This window comes from Scyliorhinus torazame, chromosome 21, assembly GCF_047496885.1.
Source record: "Scyliorhinus torazame isolate Kashiwa2021f chromosome 21, sScyTor2.1, whole genome shotgun sequence".
In the NCBI taxonomy this organism is placed as follows: Eukaryota; Metazoa; Chordata; class Chondrichthyes; order Carcharhiniformes; family Scyliorhinidae; genus Scyliorhinus; species Scyliorhinus torazame.
In genome coordinates this window covers 151,338-165,222 of record NC_092727.1, presented here as the reverse complement: position 1 = coordinate 165,222, position 13,885 = coordinate 151,338, and the positions used below count along the sequence as shown (strand labels likewise).

Genomic DNA, 13,885 nt, shown 5'->3' with positions numbered 1-13,885 from the left:
ACCCCACACACCGCACTCCGCACACACACCACACACACCGCACACACCTCACACACCGCACTCCGCACACACACCGCACTCCGCACACACACCACACACACCGCACACACCTCACACACCGCACTCCGCACACACACCGCACTCCGCACACACACCACACACACCGCACACACCTCACACACCGCACTCCGCACACACCCCACACACACCGCACACACATCACACACCGCACTCCGCACACACCCCACACACACCGTACACACCGCACTCACCCCACACACCGCACTCTGCACACACCCCACACACACCGTACACACCGCACTCACCCCACACACCGCACTCTGCACACACCCCACACACACCGCACTCCACACACACACCGCACTCTGCACACACACCACACACACCGCACACACCTCACACACCGCACTCCGCACACACACCGCACTCACCCCACACACCGCACTCCGCACACACACCGCACACACCCCACACACCGCACTCTGCACACACCCCACACACACCGTACACACCACACACACTGTGGTAGTCACCACTGATGTATATATTGTTTCTATAGGATGTTGAGATAGGTGTTATGGGCATAGGGTCTGATTGCATCCGCCAGCGCCTCTTAGAGGGGCCACGCTCGACCTCGCGGCGCTTTCACTTACGGTCGCAGCATTCAGGCCTCTGCCCCCAACCGCGCGGCACCCCCCCCTGTGCATCATGGACTCCGCAGACGGCCGCCCCATCGTGGACCCCATCAGCGACCGCCCTCAACCAATCCCACACCTGTACCGCGCGGCAGCCAACCAATCCCAAGGGGCCCAAATGCTACTTCTGTGGGCAGTCATAACACCCCCGATAGCGCTGCCCGGTGAGGAGCGCCCTCTGCAAGGCCTGTGGCAAGAAGGGACATTTCGCTGCAGTGTGCCAGGCCCGCTCAATCGCCGCTATTGTCCCGGCACCCCCCACGTGTAGCCAGTGGGCGCCGCCATCTTCCCCTCCTAGGACCACGTGCGACCAGTGGATGCCGCCATCTTGCTCGACTCGCAACACATGCAGCCCGTGGGTGCCGCCATCTTGTTCCTTCCAGGACCAATGGGCGCCGCCATCTTGCTTTCCCCACGACATGTGGGCGCCGCCATCTTACCGGACTCAGGACCCATGCCTGTCGGGCACCTCATCCGGCCGTTCATCGTCTGCAACCACCAACGACCAGCCGCGTCTCGCCTCGGTCTTGATTGACCAGTCTCCACCACACAACCTCGCGACTGCTTCAATTAAAGTGAAGGTCGATGGGCATGAGATACCCTGCCTGCTGGACTCCGGGAACACCGAGAGCTTCATTCACCCCGGTACGGTAAGGCGCTGCTCCCTCGCGGTACACCCCGCTAACCAGAGAATCTCCCTGGCCTCCGGATCCCACTCCGTGGCGATCCGGGGGTACTGCATCGCCACTCTCACTGTCCAGGGCGCGGAGTTCAGCAGCTTCCGCCTCTACGTCCTCCCCAACCTCTGCGCTGCCTTGCTACTCGGCCTGGACTTCCAGTGCAACCTCCAGAGCCTAACCCTGAAATTTGGCGGGCCCCTACCACCCCTTACTGTGTGCGGCCTCGCGACCCTTAAGGTCGACCCACCTTCCCTTTTTGCAAACCTAACCCCGGATTGCAAACCCATCGCCACCAGGAGCAGACGGTACAGCGCCCAGGACAGGACCTTCATCAGGTCTGAAGCCCAGCAGCTGCTGCGGGAAGGCAACATCGAGGCCAGCAACAGCCCCTGGAGAGCCCAAGTGGTAGTGGTCAAAACTGGGGAGAAAAACAGGATGGTCGTTGACTTCAGTCAGACCATCAATCGGTACACGCAGCTCGACGCGTACCCCCTCCCACGCATATCTGATATGGTCAATCAGATTGCGCAGTACCGGGACTTTTCTACAGTGGACCTGAAATCTGCCTACCACCAGCTCCCCATCCGCAAGGCGGACCGACCATACACTGCGTTCGGGGCAGACGGCCGCCTTTACCACTTTCTCAGGGTTCCCTTCGGGGTCACCAACGGGATCTCGGTCTTCCAACGGGAGATGGACCGAATGGGTGACCGGTACGGGCTGCGGGCCACTTTCCCGTACCTGGACAATGTCACCATCTGCGGCCACGATCAGCAGGACCATGAAGCCAACCTTGCCAAATTTCTCCACACCGCCACTCTCCTCAACCTTATGTATAACAAGGAGAAGTGCGTGTTCAGCACAAACCGCTCAGCCATCCTCGGCTATATGGTCCAGAACGGAGTTCTGGGGCCCGATCCCGATCGCATGCGTCCCCTCATGGAACTCCCCCTCCCCCACTGCCCCAAGACCCTCAAACGTTGCCTGGGGTTCTTTTCGTATTACGCCCAGTGTGTCCCTAACTATGCGGACAAGGCTCGCCCACTCATTCACTCCACCGTTTTCCCCCTGACGGCCGAGGCTCACCAGGCCTTCAACCGTATCAAGGCCGACATCGCCAAGGCCGCGATGCACGCGGTCGATGACACCCTCCCCTTCCAAGTCGAGAGCGATGCATCAGACGTCGCTCTGGCCGCCACACTCAACCAGGCAGGCAGGCCCGTGGCATTCTTTTCCCGCACCCTCCATGCCTCCGAAATTCGGCACTCCTCCATCGAAAAAGAGGCCCAAGCCATCATTGAAGCTGTGCAGCATTGGAGGCATTACCCGGCCGGCAGGAGATTCACTCTCCTCACTGACCAACGGTCGGTTGCCTTCATGTTCAATAACACACAGCGGGGCAAGATCAAAAACGATCTTGCAGTGGAGGATCGAGCTCTCCACCTACAATTACGAGATTTTGTATCGCCCCGGTAAGCTCAACGAGCCCCCCGATGCCCTATCCCGAGGTACATGTGCCAACGCACAAGTGGATCGACTCCGGACCCTGCATGACAACCTCTGTCACCCAGGGGTCACACGTTTTTACCATTTCATCAAGGCCCGCAACCTGCTCTACTCCATCGAGGAAGTCAGGGCGATCACCAGAGACTGCCAGGTCTGTGCGGAGTGCAAGCCGCACTTCTACCGGCCAGACCATGCGCGCCTGGTGAAGGCCTCCTGCCCCTTTGAACGCCTCAGCGTGGACTTCAAAGGACCCCTCCCCTCCACCGACCGCAACACGTACTTTCTCAGTGTGGTCGATGAATATTCCCGATTCCCCTTCGCCGTCCCATGCCCCGACGTGACGTTTGCCACCGTCATCAAAGCCCTCAACACCATCTTCGCTCTGTTCGCCTTCCCCGCCTACGCCCACAGCGACCGGGGATCCTCATTCATGAGCGATGAGCTGCGCCAGTACCTGCTCAACAGGGGCATTGCCTTGAGCAGGACGACCAGCTACAACCCCCGGGGAAACGGGCAGGTGGAGAGGGAGAATGGGACCTGGCCTCCCGCTGGCATGATGTCCTCCCCGAAGCACTTCACTCCATTCGGTCGCTCCTGTGCACCGTGACTAATGACACCCCCCATGAACGTCTCTTTGCCTTCCCTAGGAAGTCCACCTCTGGGGTTTCACTCCTGACATGGCTGGCAGCTCCAGGACCCGTTCTCCTCCGTAGACACGTTCGACTCCACAAGGCGGACCCGTTGGTTGAGAGGGTACAGCTACTTCACGCTAACTCGCAGTACGCCTACGTAGCGTACCCCGACGGCCGGCAAGACAGTCTCCCTCAGGGACCTGCCACCAGCTGGTTCCCACACACACACCCCCCCTCCGACCCGGTGCACCCCACCGCAGCCCTCGCTCCAGGACAATCCATCCTCCCCTTGCTCACACCAGGGGATGAAGAGGATTTCAACACGCTCCCGGAGTCACCGAAGACCAAGCCTCCGCCGGAGTTGCCACCAGCACTACCTTAACCCTAACCCTAACGACAGATCAAGGCACCGGATCGCCTGAATTTGTAATATTATCTGTACTTTTAAAGTACAGCGGTGCGCAGGGGCCTTCTGGGAGGTGAGTACTTACTTTAAAAAGCCTTGCCTTTACAGGAGCAGCCCTTTGGATTTCGGCGGCAGCGGTGCGCAGGGGCCTTCTGGGAGGTGAGTAGTGAGTTTAAAAAGCCTTGCCTGGTCCCGTGTCTGTTCTTCTTTTCTGTTTTATTTGTTTTTATATAAGGCGGGAACCGGAAGTTCGACCTCTGGCAAGTCCCACCCCCCCCCCCCCCCCCCCCAACTAATAAATTCTGGTGGAGAGGAAACCCGAGACACTACACGTGTAGTGTCTCCCACCCGCCCTCCTCCTCTAACCTAATAATAAGACCCATTGGTGTAAGGTAAGTGCCATATTATATTATTATATTATTAGCATTGTGCAGGTCAAGGTTCGGAGGTGGAGGAGCAGTCTCTGTCAGCGAGAGAACCTGAGAACATCTCAGACACTCAGAAGGTAAGAAGGTAAGTAAGTTATTTTTACTTTTATACCTATTTTCAAATTGTGTGTGTCGGGGGGAAACTAAAGTGACATCACAGAAAAGCTGTGGCCAGAGTGGCTGGTTGGGATTCTAACCTAAATTTTAAAAAAATTTGAGTATTTGGGAACTAATTAAACATAATAACTTAATTATAATTTAGAGGATATCTAAGCCAGAGATCGGAGAGTATTATAGTTAGCTATCGCATTTCTATTAGAAATCTAGTGCTAGGAAACAGATAGTTGACAGTAACTTTGAAATTTAAAAAAAAAGTATTTAAAAAAGTTTTAATTAATTGACGCAATGTCAGTTAGAGGGGTGCTGTGCTCTGACTGTGAGATGTGGCAGGTCCGGGAGGCTTCCAGCGTCCCGGATGGCTTCATCTGCAGAAAGTGCACCCAACTGGAGCTCCTCACAGACCGCATGGTTCGGTTGGAGCGGCAATTGAATGCACTTAGGAGCATGCAGGTGGCGGAAAGCGTCATAGATCGCAGTTATGTAAATGTGGTCACACCCAAGGTGCAGGCAGAGAAATGGGTGACCACCAGAAAGGGCAGGCAGTCAGTGCAGGAATCCCCTGTGGTTGTCCCCCTCTCGAACAGGTATACCCCTTTGGATACTGTCGGGGGGGATAGCCTATCAGGGGAAAACAGCAGCAGCCAGAGCAGTGGCACCACGGCTGGCTCTGATGTTCAGAAGGGAGGGTCAAAGCGCAGAAGAGTAATAGTAATAGGGGACTCTATAGTCAGGGGCACAGATAGGCGCTTCTGTGGACGTGAAAGAGACTCCAGGATGGTATGTTGCCTCCCTGGTGCCAGGGTCCAGGATGTCTCCGAACGGGTAGAGGGAATCCTCAAGGGGGAGGGCAAACAGGCAGAGGTCGTTGTACATATTGGTACTAACGACATAGGCAGGAAGGGGCATGAGGTCCTGCAGCAGGAGTTCAGGGAGCTAGGCAGAAAGATAAAAGACAGGACCTCGAGGGTTGTAATCTCGGGATTACTCCCTGTGCCACGTGCCAGTGAGGCTAGAAATAGGAAGATAGAGCAGATAAACACGTGGCTAAACAGCTGGTGTAGGAGGGAGGGTTTCCATTATCTGGACCACTGGGAGCTCTTCCGGGGCAGGTGTGACCTGTATAAGAAGGACGGGTTGCATCTAAACCGGAGAGGCATAAATATCCTGGCCGCGAGGTTTGCTAGTGTCACACGGGAAGGTTTAAACTAGTATGGCAGGGGGGTGGGCATGGGAGCAATAGGTCAGTAGGTGAGAGCATTGAGGGAGAACTAGGGAATAGGGACAGTGTGGCTCTGAGGCAGAGCAGACGGGGAGAAGTTGCTGAACACAGCGGGTCTGGTGGCCTGAAGTGCATATGTTTTAATGCAAGGAGCATTACGGGTAAGGCAGATGAACTTAGAGCTTGGATTAGTACTTGGAACTATGATGTTGTTGCCATTACAGAGACCTGGTTGAGGGAAGGGCGGGATTGGCAGCTAAACGTTCCAGGATTTAGATGTTTCAGGCGGGATAGAGGGGGATGTAAAAGGGTAGGTGGAGTTGCGCTACTTGTTCGGGAGAATATCACAGCTATACTGCGAGAGGACACCTCAGAGGGCAGTGAGGCTATATGGGTAGAGATCAGGAATAAGAAGGGTGCAGTCACAATGTTGGGGGTATACTACAGGCCTCCCAACAGCCAGCGGGAGATAGAGGAGCAGATAGGTAGACAGATTTTGGAAAAGAGTAAAAACAACAGGGTTGTGGTGATGGGAGACTTCAACTTCCCCAATATTGACTGGGACTCACTTAGTGCCAGGGGCTTAGACGGGGTGGAGTTTGTAAGGAGCATCCAGGAGGGCTTCTTAAAACAATATGTAAACAGTCCAACTAGGGAAGGGGCGGTACTGGACCTGGTATTGGGGAATGAGCCCGGCCAGGTGGTAGATGTTTCAGTAGGGGAGCATTTCGGTAACAGTGACCACAATTCAGTAAGTTTTAAAGTACTGGTGGACAAGGATAAGAGTGGTCCTAGGATGAATGTGCTAAATTGGGGGAAGGCTAATTATAACAATATTAGGCGGGAACTGAAGAACATAGATTGGGGGCGGATGTTTGAGGGCAAATCAACATCTGACATGTGGGAGGCTTTCAAGTGTCAGTTGAAAGGAATACAGGACCGGCATGTTCCTGTGAGGAAGAAAGATAAATACGGCAATTTTCGGGAACCTTGGATGACGAGTGATATTGTAGGCCTCGTCAAAAAGAAAAAGGAGGCATTTGTCAGGGCTAAAAGGCTGGGAACAGACGAAGCCTTTGTGGCATATAAGGAAAGTAGGAAGGAACTTAAGCAAGGAGTCAGGAGGGCTAGAAGGGGTCACGAAAAGTCATTAGCAAATAGGGTTAAGGAAAATCCCAAGGCTTTTTACACGTACATAAAAAGCAAGAGGGTAGCCAGGGAAAGGGTTGGCCCACTGAAGGATAGGCAAGGGAATCTATGTGTGGAGCCAGAGGAAATGGGCGAGGTACTAAATGAATACTTTGCATCAGTATTCACCAAAGAGAAGGAATTGGTAGATGTTGAGTCTGGAGAAGGGGGTGTAGATAGCCTGGGTCACATTGTGATCCAAAAAGACGAGGTGTTGGGTGTCTTAAAAAATATTAAGGTAGATAAGTCCCCAGGGCCTGATGGGATCTACCCCAGAATACTGAAGGAGGCTGGAGAGGAAATTGCTGAGGCCTTGACAGAAATCTTTGGATCCTCGCTGTCTTCAGGGGATGTCCCGGAGGACTGGAGAATAGCCAATGTTGTTCCTCTGTTTAAGAAGGGTAGCAAGGATAATCCCGGGAACTACAGGCCGGTGAGCCTTACGTCAGTGGTAGGGAAATTACTGGAGAGAATTCTTAGAGACAGGATCTACTCCCATTTGGAAGCAAATGGACGTATTAGTGAGAGGCAGCACGGTTTTGTGAAGGGGAGGTCGTGTCTCACTAACTTGATAGAGTTTTTCGAGGAGGTCACTAAGATGATTGATGCAGGTAGGGCAGTAGATGTTGTCTATATGGACTTCAGTAAGGCCTTTGACAAGGTCCCTCATGGTAGACTAGTACAAAAGGTGAAGTCACACGGGATCAGGGGTGAACTGGCAAGGTGGATACAGAACTGGCTAGGCCATAGAAGGCAGAGGGTAGCAATGGAGGGATGCTTTTCTAATTGGAGGGCTGTGACCAGTGGTGTTCCACAGGGATCAGTGCTGGGACCTTTGCTCTTTGTAGTATATATAAATGATTTGGAGGAAAATGTAACTGGTCTGATTAGTAAGTTTGCAGACGACACAAAGGTTGGTGGAATTGCGGATAGCGATGAGGACTGTCTGAGGATACAGCAGGATTTAGATTGTCTGGAGACTTGGGCGGAGAGATGGCAGATGGAGTTTAATCCGGACAAATGTGAGGTAATGCATTTTGGAAGGTCTAATGCAGGTAGGGAATATACAGTGAATGGTAGAACCCTCAAGAGTATTGAAAGTCAAAGAGATCTAGGAGTACAGGTCCACAGGTCATTGAAAGGGGCAACACAGGTGGAGAAGGTAGTCAAGAAGGCATACGGCATGCTTGCCTTCATTGGCCGGGGCATTGAGTATAAGAATTGGCAAGTCATGTTGCAGCTGTATAGAACCTTAGTTAGGCCACACTTGGAGTATAGTGTTCAATTCTGGTCGCCACACTACCAGAAGGATGTGGAGGCTTTAGAGAGGGTGAAGAAGAGATTTACCAGAATGTTGCCTGGTATGGAGGGCATAAGCTATGAGGAGCGGTTGAATAAACTTGGTTTGTTCTCACTGGAACGAAGGAGGTTGAGGGGCGACCTGATAGAGGTATACAAAATTATGAGGGGCATAGACAGAGTGGATAGTCAGAGGCTTTTCCCCAGGGTAGAGGGGTCAATTACTAGGGGGCATAGGTTTAAGGTGAGAGGGGCAAGGTTTAGAGTAGATGTACGAGGCAAGTTTTTTACGCAGAGGGTAGTGGGTACCTGGAACTCGCTACCGGAGGAGGTAGTGGAAGCAGGGACGATAAGGACATTTAAGGGGCATCTTGACAAATATATGAATAGGATGGGAATAGAAGGATACGGACCCAGGAAGTGTAGAAGATTGTAGTTTAGTCGGGCAGTATGGTCGGCACGGGCTTGGAGGGCCGAAGGGCCTGTTCCTGTGCTGTACATTTCTTTGTTTTGTTCTTTGTTCTTTGTTCTTTGTTTGTTTAAAACACAACTTTCGGTATATAGTTCTCCACCACCCCCGCCCGACTCATTTTTTTTAACAGGGGGTGAATGTGGTAGTCACCACTGATGTATATATTGTATATATAGGATGTTGATAGAGGTGCTTTACGGTAAGGCCCCTGTACTACAGGTACGGGGGTAGATCCCTGCCTGCTGGCTCCGCCCAGTAGGCGGAGTATAAATATGTGTGCTCCCAGTACAGCAGCCATTTCGTCAGCTGCTGTAGGAGGCCACACATCTCAGTGTAATAAAGTCTCGGTTACATCCTACTCTCGTCTTTGTGTAATTGATCGTGCATCACTCACCTCACACACCACACGCACCACACACACCACACACACCGCACACACCACACACCGCATACACCGCACACACCACACACACCCCACACACCACACACACCCCACACACCCCACACACACCCCACACACCGCACACACTCTCACACACCGCGCACACACCACACACACCACACACACCCCACACACCGCACACACCACACACACCCCACACACCGCACACACCCCACACACACCCCACACACCGCACACACTCTCACACACCGCGCACACACCACACACACCACACACACCCCACACACCCCACACACACCCCACACACCGCACACACTCTCACACACCGCGCACACACCACACACACCACACACACCCCACACACCGCACACACCACACACACCCCACACACCGCACACACTACACACACCCCACACACACCACACACACCCCACACACCGCACACACCACACACACCGCACACACCACACACACACCACACCCCACACACACCACACACACCCCACACACCGCACACACCACACACACCCCACACACCGCACACACTCTCACACACCGCACACACCACACACACCCCACACACCGCACACACTCTCACACACCGCACATACACCCCACACACCGCACACACCACACACACCCCACACACCGCACACACTCTCGCACACCGCACACACACCCCACACACCGCACACACTCTCGCACACCGCACACACACCCCACACACCGCACACACTCTCGCACACCGCACACACACCGCACACACCACACACACACCACACACACCCCACACACCGCACACACACCGCACACACCACACACACCACACACACCCCACACACCGCACACACCACACACACCACACACACCCCACACACACCGCACACACACCACACACACCACACACACCCCACACACCGCACACACCACACACACCACACACACCCCACACACACCGCACACACACCACACACATCACACACACCACACACACCCCACACACCGCACACACTCTCACACACCGCACACACACCCCACACACCGCACACACCATACACACCCCACACACCGCACACACTCTCGCACACCGCACACACACCACACACACCCCACACACACCGCACACACACCGCACACACCACACACACCCCACACACCGCACACACTCTCACACACCGCACACACACCGCACACACCGCACACACCACACACACACCGCACACACACCGCACACACCACACACACCCCACACACCGCACACACTCTCACACACCGCACACACACTGCACACACCGCACACACCACACACACCCCACACACCGCACACACCACACACACCCCACACACACCGCACACACACCGCACACACCACACACACCCCACACACCGCACACACTCTCACACACCGCACACACACTGCACACACCGCACACACTCTCACACACCGCACACACCGCACACACCACACACCACACACACACCCCACACACCGCACACACCACACACACCCCACACACCGCACACACCACACACACCGCACACACACCGCACACACCACACACACCACACACACCTCACAGACCACACACACCACACACACCCCACACACCCCACACACCGCACACACCACACACACCGCACACACACCGCACACACACCCCACACACCGCACACACCACACACACACCACACACCGCACACACTCTCACACACCGCACGCACCACACACCGCAGACACTCTCACACACCGCACACACACCGCACACACCACACACCGCACACACTCTCACACACCGCACACACACCGCACACACCACACACCCCGCACACACCACACACACCGCACACACCCCCACACACTCTCACACACCGCACACACACCCCACACACCGCACACACCGCACACACTCTCACACACTGCACACACTCTCACACACCGCACACACACCGCACACACCACACACACACCACACACACCCCACACACCGCACACACCACACACACCACACACACACCCCACACACCGCACACACTCTCACACACCGCACACACCGCACACACTCTCACACACCGCACACACACCACACACACACCACACACACACCGCACACACCACACACACACCACACACACCCCACACACACCGCACACACCACACACACCACACACACCCCACACACCGCACACACCACACACACCACACACACCCCACACACCGCACACATCACACACACCTCACACACCGCACACACACCACACACACCCCACATACCCACACACACGCACACACCCTCACACACACCACACACACCACACAAACCACATACCGCACACACACCACACACACCCCACACACCCACACACACGCACACACTCTCACACACCGCACACACCACACACACCGCACACACCACACACACCCCACACACCACACACACCACACACACCCCACACACCGCACACACTCTCACACACCGCACACACACCGCACACACCACACACACCACACACACCCCACACACCGCACACACACCGCACACACCACACACACCCCACACACCGCACACACCACACACACCACACACACCCCACACACACCGCACACACCACACACACCCCACACACACCGCACGCACTCTCACACACCGCACACACACCACACACACTCTCACACACTCTCAAACACCGCACACACACCCCACACACCGCACACACCACACACACCGCACACACCGCACACACCCCACACACTCTCACACACCGCACACACTCTCAAACACCGCACACACACCGCACACACCACACACCGCACACACTCTCACACACCGCACACACACCACACACACCCCACACACCACACACACCCCACACACCCCACACACCGCACACACCACACACACCCCACACACCGCACACACCACACACACCCCACACACCGCACACACCACACACACCCCACACACCGCACACACCACACACACCGCACACACCACACACACCCCACACACCGCACACACCACACACACCCCACACACCACACACACCACACACACCCCACACACCGCACACACTCTCACACACCGCACACACACCGCACACACCACACACCGCACACACTCTCACACACTCTCACACACCGCACACACACCGCACACACCACACACACCGCACACACCACACACACCGCACACACCCCCACACACCGCACACACCACACACACCACACACACCACACACCGCACACACACCACACACACCCCACACACCCTCACACACCGCACACACACCGCACACACCCCACACACCGCACACACCACACACACCACACACACCCCACACACCGCACACACACCACACACACCACACACACCACACACCGCACACACACCGCACACACCACACACCGCACACACTCTCACACACCGCACACACACCGCACCCACCACACACACACTGCACACACCCTCACACACACCCCACACACCCTCACACACCACACACACCACACACACCGCACACACCGCACACCGCACACACTCTCACACACCGCACACACACCGCACACACCACACACACTCTCACACACCGCACACACACCATACACACCACACACCGCACACACTCTCACACCCCACCCCACACACCGCACACACTCTCACACCCCCCCCACACACCGCACACACCACACACACCCCACACACCGCACACACTCTCACATACCGCACACACACCACACACACCCCACACACCCTCACACACCGCACACACCCCACACACCGCACACATACCGCACACACACCCCACACACCCTCACACACCGCACACACCCCACACACCGCACACACACCCCACACACCGCACACACACTGCACACACCCTCACACACCGCACACACCCCACACACCGCACACATACCGCACACACACCCCACACTCTCTCACACACTGCACACACCCTCACACACCGCACACACCACACACACCCCACACACCGCACACTCTCACACACCGCACACACCACACACACCCCACACACCTCACACACCCCACACACCGCACACATACCGCACACACACCCCACACACTCTCACACACTGCACACACCATCACACACCGCACACACCACACACACCTCACACACCACACACACCCCACACACACCGCACACACCCCATACACCGCACACACACCCCACACACCGCACACACACTGCACACACCCTCACACACCGCACACACCCCACACACCGCACACACACTGCACACACCCTCACACACCGCACACACCCCACACACCGCACACATACCGCACACACACCCCACACACTCTCACACACTGCACACACCCTCACACACCGCACACACCACACACACCCCACACACCGCACACACTCTCACACACCGCACACACCACACACACCCCACACACCGCACACACCCCACACACCGCACACACTCTCACACACCGCACACACACACCGCACACACTCTCACACACCGCACACACACTGCACACACCCTCACACACCTCACACACACCACATACCCCACACACCACACACACCACACACACCACATACCGCACACACACCACACACACCCCACACACCGCACACACACCACACACACCTCACACACCGCACACACACCACACACACCCCACACACCCACACACACGCACACACCCTCACACACCGCACACACCTCACACACACCACATACCGCACACACACCACACACCTCACACACCGCACACACACCGCACACACCCTCACACACCGCACACACACCTCACACACACCACACAAACCACACACA

The 13,885-nt window shown here is 55.8% G+C and overlaps 1 protein-coding gene across 1 annotated transcript in view; it reads right to left on the bottom strand.

Annotated features, from left to right (window-relative positions):
* The window catches only part of grik4 (glutamate receptor, ionotropic, kainate 4), a 229,470-nt gene that overhangs the window by 105,726 nt on the left and 109,859 nt on the right, over positions 1-13,885 (bottom strand). The gene's annotated exons all lie outside the window — the stretch shown is intronic.